Raw genomic sequence first — 8664 nt, 5'->3', positions numbered from 1 at the left:
ATATTGACCATTTGGGTTCCTCTTTCTGTATATTTCTTATTTGCTCCTTTTGATCAATTTTCTATTGAGTTATTTGCTCTTTCATATTGAATTGTATAAGCATTTCATGTTTTCTGGACATTAATCCTTTGCTGATTATCTACATTGCAAATATAGTGTCTCAGTCTATGACTTGTCTTTCCACTTTGTTTTCATATTTGTAATAGTGCAGATTTTCAGAAAAATCAATTTAATCTAATTAACTCATTTTTTTCCCACATAAAGTTAATGCTTTTCTGTCTTGTTTAAGAAAATCTATACTCTGAGACCATAAAGAGATTCTCTCAATTTTCTTCTAAAAGTTTTGAAGTTTTCTTTATTTTTAATATATTTGAAATTTATTTCTGTGGTTCGTGGGAGGAGAAGGATATAATTTTGAAAGTAATAAATTGTATCAGAATCATTTATTAAATATCCCATCTTTTCTCAAAAAAAATCCATTGATTTTTTTAAAGGTCACTTCTCTCATACATCAACTTTTAATTTATATAAATCTGTTTCTAAGCTCTCTATTCTGTTCTATTGGTTTATTTGTTTGTCCCTTACTAATACGCCCCATCGATAATTCTATTTTTTAATAAGTATTGATCTCTGGTAGGGCAAATCTTGCCTCTCACTTTATTATAATCTACTTTAGAAGTGTCTTGACTATTTTTAGCTTTTTTCTCTTCCATGTGAATTTTAGGATCAAATAAATATTTGAATGGAACAGTATTCCTTTCATAGATTTATTTAGGAGAATTGCTGCCTTTACAATATCAAATATTCCATGTACTGATATGTTTTATTTCTGCATTTATTCAGGTCTTTTCTTTTGTACTTCAATATTGTAATTTTCTCAATAAAGACTTTAAACGATATTAATTAGTGTTCTACGCACCTTATAGATTTTGTTGATTTTTGTAGATGAGATTTTCCCATTAAGTTTTCTAATTGTTTATTACTTATTTACAAACACCTATTGACTTTTTTCAGCTGTTATGTAATACACATACCATACAATTCATTCATTTAAAGTGTACACTTAAATTGTTTTTAATATATCCAAAGATATATGCAACCATTACCACAGTCAATTTTAGATCATTTTCGTTACCTCAAGAAGAAACCCAGTATTTTTTAGTTATCCCCCTATTACCCCATCCCTCTCCCTCCTCTAGCCCCAAGCAACCACTAGTCAATTTTCTGTCACTATAAATTTCCTTATTATGGACTTTCATATGAATTAAACCATATAATGTGTGGTCTTTGGTGACTGTCTTCTTTCATTTAGCATGTTTCAAGGTTTATTTAAGTTTTAGCATGTATCAGCACTTATTCCTTTATAATGCTGAAGTATTTCAGTCCATATATATGCTCTATGAATTTTTATATGTTTATTTTGTTTCTAATGACATTGCTGAATGCTTTTATTAATTTTGCTATTATATTTTATTGATCAGGATTTCTAGTACTGAATAGAATTGCTGATACACATATCTTGTCTTATTCCTGACTTTAATGTAATTGCTTTTACGATTTTACCATCAAATATATTATCTGTCATATTTTGATGAACACATTTTTTTGATTAGGAACATTATATTTTATTTATTTTATTCAAGATTTTTTCATGAATACATTAATCCACAAATTAAAATTTTGCTGATTATTTTGTATATACTTAAATAATCAGATTTTTCTTCTTTTTAATCCGTTAATGTATTTTCTTAATTAAAATATTTTTTGATGTTGAATTTCACTCAATCAAACAATTTTCAATCATTCAATGTTATTAATTCGATACCTATTATATTTCAGGTGCTCTAAGAATAGAAATGCAAAGATAAATAACAGACAGTCCCTTTCTTCAAAAAGCCTACCGTTTCCTTAGAAAAGTAAGAGAAGATGAAAGGGGGAAGGTGGATAATAAGTATACAATGTTTTCTTTTAGATACTTTAAAATTTTATTCTAATTTAATTTTCTCAATAAACTTATAAGTTTTAAGATTTTATCCATTTTATAGATTAAATATCTGAGGCTTTGAGAATTTAGTGATTTGCTTAAAACTGGGATCCAAACCAAGACTTTCTAGCTCTAAAGACCCAGCTGCTGGGATATGTAAGTGGCAAGTGTCATGTGGTTGCTGAGAGCATGGAGAGCCATTTTAAGTTAAGGAGGTCAGGATATTTATGATTTCTAGAAAATAATGGATTCAAATCATCTGTGGTGGGTAGGCATGATGTAGAGAGGAGCAGTAGATGGTTAATTGAAGCAGAGGTGGAGGAGGTGAGCAAAAGACGATCTAGAAAGCACAAAATAGCTCAGAGATCAAAGAGTAGACCAATTGGATTTGATATACAAGTTGTGTAAGCTGGTCTTGGGAAGTGAATCTAGATAGGTTGGAGGATTATCTTATGAAAATTCTTGTGATGACACGCAGCATGGACTGGAGTAGGGAAAGCCAGGATCTCAGACAGGAGATAATTACTGCAGTTAAAGTGAATAATAGTAAACTCTTTATTTGCTCCTCCTCGATCTTGGGATAGAGTCCAACCAAATAACCTATCTGGTTGACCTGGCCTAACATGCTCTTTCTTTCTTTCCTACCCTCATTTTGCCTTTTGCCCTCTCAGCTCCAGACTTACTGACTTCTTTCAGTTTTTTGAATTTACTATGTTCCTTCTGATCAAATAGTCTTCAATAAATTTTTCCATCAGTAAGTAATTTTCTTCCATCAGCATGCCCCATCTACTTTTCATGTCTCAGCCTGTAATTGTGTTCCTCTCTTTTATAATACTCATTTCAATTTGTAGTTATATATTCATTAGTATTTTCTTGAGCAACATCTGCCTCTTCTACCACCTTATAAATTCCATTGCTGGAGCAGGGGCAGTCTGTATCTGTGTTTGCTTACCTAGTTCCTAACACAAAGCCTGGTACAGAATAGGCACTTAATATACATTTGTTAAATAAACAAATAAAAGAATGAATTTCCTGAACTAGGGAGGGTGAAGTCAGTAGGGATAAAATGAATAAAAAGAAAAGATTGCAAAAGTTTTTGGAAAGGACTAACTTGACTTGGTAGTTGACTAAATATGGCGATTTAGGAACAGTTTTAAGTTTAGCCTGTGAGTGATTAATTAAGAGAGAAGTTGTATTGTTAACAGAAATGCAGAAGCCAGAAAGATGATGGATTTAATTTTAGATATGTCAAAGTACTATGAAGACGCTGAGCAAGACAACATCTAATAAGTATTTAGGGGTAAGGGTAGTCATATATGGAGATATAGAGTTCGGATGCATTTTTAGAATGAAATGAAGAGAGTGAATAAAAACAAAGGAAAGAAAACAAACAGGATGACAGAGGCCCCGGGAACTGAATCTTGACAAAAGTCTATATTAAAGAGAGTAAAAGGAAGAGAGTTGACAAAGGGGACATGGGAGGAAACAGAGAAACAGAGACACGAGGGTCATATGCTGTCACAGATGCCATGGAGGCATGAACTCCACTGACTGGAACATCAATATGAAAGAGGAAAAATAAGGACCGTAAATTAGTCATTGACCTTTAAACAATTCCTTGGTGACCTTTGGGAGTAAAGTTTCTGTAGAGCATGAGGTGGGGGCAAAAGATTATTTGTAGGAAAAGAAAAGAGATTTTTTGTACGGATCACTGAATTGTTAATAGTGGAAGAAATGTCGAGGAACATATTTCAAATTATTAGAAGTCTAAATATGCTCATAGGCAGAGGAGAAAAAGTCTATGGAGAGAAGACATAAACGGTGCTGCTGGATGAAGCCAGCCATGCTTACTGAGGGAGGAGGCTTCAGGAAGAAGTGATGAAATAGGTGGTGTGGTTAACTTGAGCCAAAGAGAATGCTCTTTCTGGAAGGAACGGATTCTTTTGGGATGGAGAAGGAAGGTCAGGCATCAGTCTTACTCACATAGGAGATTATCATTTCTTGCCAAGACTCCTGGAGTTCTTGGGAGTGGGAGGGGGAAACTGAGCGCTCTAAGGACGTGGAGTAATATGCAATAGGTGCCTCGGCCCCCAGAAGTCTCCACTTACACAAGCTCAGACGGGCGAAAAATGAGTCGTTACCCTAGGGTAAGCTGCCTGTCTGCCAGACCAGTAATGACACAGCCTCTTTAAAATGATCCAGAAGCCACGAGAACCGAAAACAGAAAAGAAAAAAAAAAAAAGAAACGAAAGAAAAGAAAAGCAGCTCCAGGGAGCTGACCTGGGGCAGTAGTCACAGTGCATTCTGGGACGGTGCTCACAGCTGGCCCTCACCACAGTGCCCCAGCAGTGCCCTCTCTGAGGTCTGTGGGAAGAGGCTCTTTCCTGTGTACACAGGTGAAGGAGACCACATTTCCAGTTTCTAGCCCAACCCAGCTACTGACACCCTTCCTTTAGGCTGCGAACTCTACTGCACGATCAGTCACAGGGTAGCTTGGAGGCAATAATGACGATCCCTTACATAACCTCTCAACAATTTCAAAAGGGCTTTCCCAAAATATGATCTCATTTTATTCTCAAGGCATCATGACATTACTATCCCCAATTCAAAGATGTCAACCATTTAATGTCTTGAATGACACCGTGCAGCTAATTTACGTATGTAGACATTTTGATCTGAAAAGCCTGGCTCTTCTAACTACCTAAATTGCCTACACTCAACTGGTTCATTTTGGTAGTGAGGAGGTGGGTTTTGGGAATTGGGAGGAAAAAATGGGGAAAAAAAGGTAGATTACAAACCTGGATGGCAGAATACCCGTCTTTCCCACCCAGCCTGAACTTGCAGAAGGCAGTCACCTCTTTCTCTGCGTCAGGAAGCCATTCCCAGTTTTGCTAGGGGGAACCAATAGTGTTTATAAATTTAAAATCATTGCATGGAAATAAAAGGCTTAGTGAGTTCTTAGAAGCAGTAGAGCAGGTAATTTATGAGTGTGTTTGGTGATGGTGGTGGTGGCTGGGACATGGACAGTGGGGAGAAATGTCTAGAACTATACTTACCAATCTTAGGGACACACCAGAGGGACATGGCCCGTTTCCCCTCCATCACAGTGGACATGTGCTGGTCTCCTGCTGGGTGAAGAGCATTGATCAGCTGTGTGACCCTGGGCGGACTGCTTCACCTCTCTGGGTTTGGGCTTCCTTTCCTGGAAAATGATAAGGCTGTACTTAGATGATTCCTCAGGTCTGACTAAACTTAGTGTCTGAGTCTATGCTTCTAGGAAAACGGAAATCATTAGAGTAGGAAGAGAAACATTTCTTCATGTGGACTTCCTGTTCAAGTCCTTTTCTGATTTCCTGAAGGGACAATGAGATCAATGGGTCTGTGAAAGAAAATCATTTTCTGGGAGGTGGATTTTTCCTCTGTGCTATTTGCAAAGCTAACTAACAACTAAGCCATTGTGCCTTGGAAGGAATCATTTCCAAGTATAAATTTTCTCTAAAGCTCAAGTAGCGGCAGCCCCGAGATGTTTCTGACACAAACCTGTAACTGCCTAGTGCTTTTCAGCTTGCAGAGCACGGGTGATTTCGGTTTCATGTGGCCGTGCCAAGTGTGGAGAGGCCCCATGTGCACTTTCAGTCATGTGACATGATGACTCAGGCCCTTTCTGGTTCATGCTTGTTGGAGTATGGGAACCAGGGAGGAAAGGTGAGAAAAACCTTTTCAGTAGCACTCTGGGAGGGTCTGGGGTTGAGTAATAGTTTGTTATTATATGGGTTGTCCTAAACCCTTTTTATGTGAGCATAATAAAGTTATCTTATAGCTGCAGAACTGCCATTTTCAGATGAGATTTCTAGAGTTTGAGTGTTCCATCTCCCGCCTCCAACAGGAGTAAACCAAAAGTATCCAAGGGGAAAAAGAAAACCTACATGTCACCACTTCCTTTAATGAAATAGTTTGGTATTTAACCACCTCATCACCAGAAATATTTTTTGTGCCATCTAACCTGAATTCACCCTGCCACGTTTCATCATGATTTCTCTGACTCTGGGAGACGGAGTGGAAAATTCATTCCATGACAGTAGGAGTATCTGAGTAACCTTAAGGGAAGATGCTTATTCCAACTTTATTTTCTCTTCCTTGACAACCTAAAGCCCTCTGTTCTTTCATCTAGATTGGAAAGGTTACTCCCATTAGAAATCTCTCACTGTTGAACACTTCCTTTCTACAGGAGAGACCAGACACACAAGCTCAGACATATGATTTTGAAAATACTTTGAGTCTATTTCAGGGTCCAGCACTCTGTATTTCCAAGTTGGATGGATTCTCTTTAATGCAACGATAGTGTTGTGAAAAGTGCCTGGGCTTGGGGTCAGAAGTCCTGGACTTGTTACTTCCCAGCTGTTACTTGAGGCACATTCCTCAACCTCTGAGAGGTTCAGTTTATACATTTGAAAAAACAAAGAGAATGGGGCTTTAACTGCTAAGGTTAATGTGAAGATAAATAAAGAAATGTACTATATAAAAGTGCTGAGGATAATGGCTGACCCTTAATGGGTGACTCACAGAGGAGAATTTACATTCTTTAAGGGCAGGGCCTATAAACTCTATTTCTGTAGTTTTTCTTGATGAGGCCTCAGTATGCTACTTTGCCCACAGAGTAAACTTAATGAGTACTGCAGACTGCCCATCTATTTGGTAGTTGAGAATAAGCAAGCTGGACAGGATTTAGGGCTATTTTGTTGTCTGGTGAGATTTGAAGAAGTCCAAGATTGGGGGCCCTCATGCCAGGTGGGTTGAAGGAGGTAGGTAAGAGGGTACAGTGTGTCTGAGTCAGGGAACCAGATGAGGCAAGATTCATGGGCTAGGAATCTAGGGGAAATAGAAAAACTGAGAATTTGGTTCTAAAGAGAAGTCTGGTACAGGCATATATAGAGGAAAAAATGTGTCAGCAATGTTCCCATGGAAAAATATCTATCTCTTGTAACTTCACTAGCTCTTAGAGTTCACCTGTGTGCTGCTGTCACTGTATTTCTGTGTCACTTCGATAAGTCCATTCTGATTTTTATCTGTGAGAGGTAGGGCTTCCTTTTCCAGGTGCTCCATTTGATTACCTAGAAGGGTGAAAAAGTCATTGCTGCAAAAAAAATTTATTTTTCCCAGAGAATGCAGGATCTCGCCTCCATCTGGTTCCTTAGCACTTCTGCACAAGAATTTGAGATCTAGGAGGTGGCTGCGTTGACGCTCCGGTATGTACAGGAGACAAATGTAAACACTGGTTTAATATGACTCCAGGTGAAGTGACTTTAGAATTATTTAGGGATTGAGCAACCTGCTTCACAAGAGTTTTGTTAAAGGAAATGAGATTTGGGTGGGACACACTAAGCCTGGAGATTACTGAGGGCTAGGAGGGAGGAGTTTGTTTATAGAGGGTAAGGAATTCTCTCTCTCTCTCTTTTTTTTTCCCACTAGACCAGATGAATGGAGAGATGAGGGATGGAAGACTTGGAAGGTCAAGGAAAGAGAAGGTCATGTCCACTCCACAGCTCACCAATTTGATCAAAGCAAGTGAAACAGTCTATCAGGAGTTGCTCATTTATTTTTCTACCGTGAGTGCTTGACCCACAATAGGATACCAGGTGGTAAATAGATGCTTGTGCACGGTGATTTTTGGTTTGAGGAACTGCAGATGCGGAGAGCTGAGTTAATTAAACACATTCCTCGGTTCACCAACAGGCCGTGCAAGGTCACATTCTGGTTTTATTTTGATGATTTGTTCTTCCCTTTCATCCTTTATCTTCACTCCCATTTCCCTTTTGTGCCTTCCCTTATTTCCCACTCCCCTGCCCCCAACCCCAGCTGCCAAACACTGACTCACATATGACAGTCTCTAATCAGAGGGCAAACATTCTTGTACTCGTGCACCCATGGACCTTCATGAGAGCTTCTCCAGGCACAGACCCAGCACGGAGGAGTGCTGGCATAAGGTGTATCAATATTTAATTTTCACTACATACTCCCTGGTTGCTTTCCAGAATGGCTGTTCCAGTTTAATGTTGCTCCGAAAATGCACAAACAATTCTATTTCCCTGAATCTTCTCCATCACTTGATATTACCCAGCTTTCTAATCATTGCATATTGATTATGTGTAAAGTAGTAAAACACTGTTTTAAAATTTTGCATTTTTCTGATTTCTAAGTCTTCCTAGAAATACATATCTCATATTCGATACCCATTCTCTAAATTGCACATTATGTGTTTTGCTCACTTTTCTTTTGGGTATTCAATCCTTTTCATGTTGATTTGCAAGAGTTTCTTGTATATGTTTGACATATAATTATCTATGTATGTAGATACTATAATTTTTTTGTGTTGTTCTTATCCAGTTTTTGATTCAAGGTTATACTTATTAACGTCATAAAGTGATTGACATTTTAATTTCTATAAAGGTTATTTATGCAAATTTTAAAGTTTTTCTTTGCCAGTTTTGGCACTTTATAAATTCATTATAATGTTCACATGGAAAAATATCTAGTGTGTCTAGTGTGGGTTCCCCCATTATCTATGTTGTACAACATTCCATAAGTCTTTTTAATTCTACTTCTCTACTCCACATCTTTCATTTTTTTGTTTCTTTTGTAGAAATTAAAATTTATATAATGTTTATTTATTCTTAATTAAC

The 8664-nt window shown here is 37.5% G+C and overlaps 1 long non-coding RNA gene across 1 annotated transcript; it reads left to right on the top strand.

Annotated features, from left to right (window-relative positions):
* Positions 1-5651: 5651 nt before the first annotated feature.
* On the top strand, positions 5652-7656 carry LOC111729814. The gene is made up of 3 exons (XR_002776398.1): positions 5652-5689; positions 7145-7230; positions 7454-7656. It is a non-coding gene; the product is annotated as an uncharacterized LOC111729814 (long non-coding RNA).
* The last annotated feature ends 1008 nt before the right edge of the window (positions 7657-8664 follow it).

The sequence above is a fragment of the Pteropus vampyrus genome, unplaced genomic scaffold (genome assembly GCF_000151845.1).
Source record: "Pteropus vampyrus isolate Shadow unplaced genomic scaffold, Pvam_2.0 Scaffold283, whole genome shotgun sequence".
NCBI classification, from domain to species: Eukaryota; Metazoa; Chordata; class Mammalia; order Chiroptera; family Pteropodidae; genus Pteropus; species Pteropus vampyrus.
This window is presented reverse-complemented; position numbering and strand designations above follow the sequence as displayed.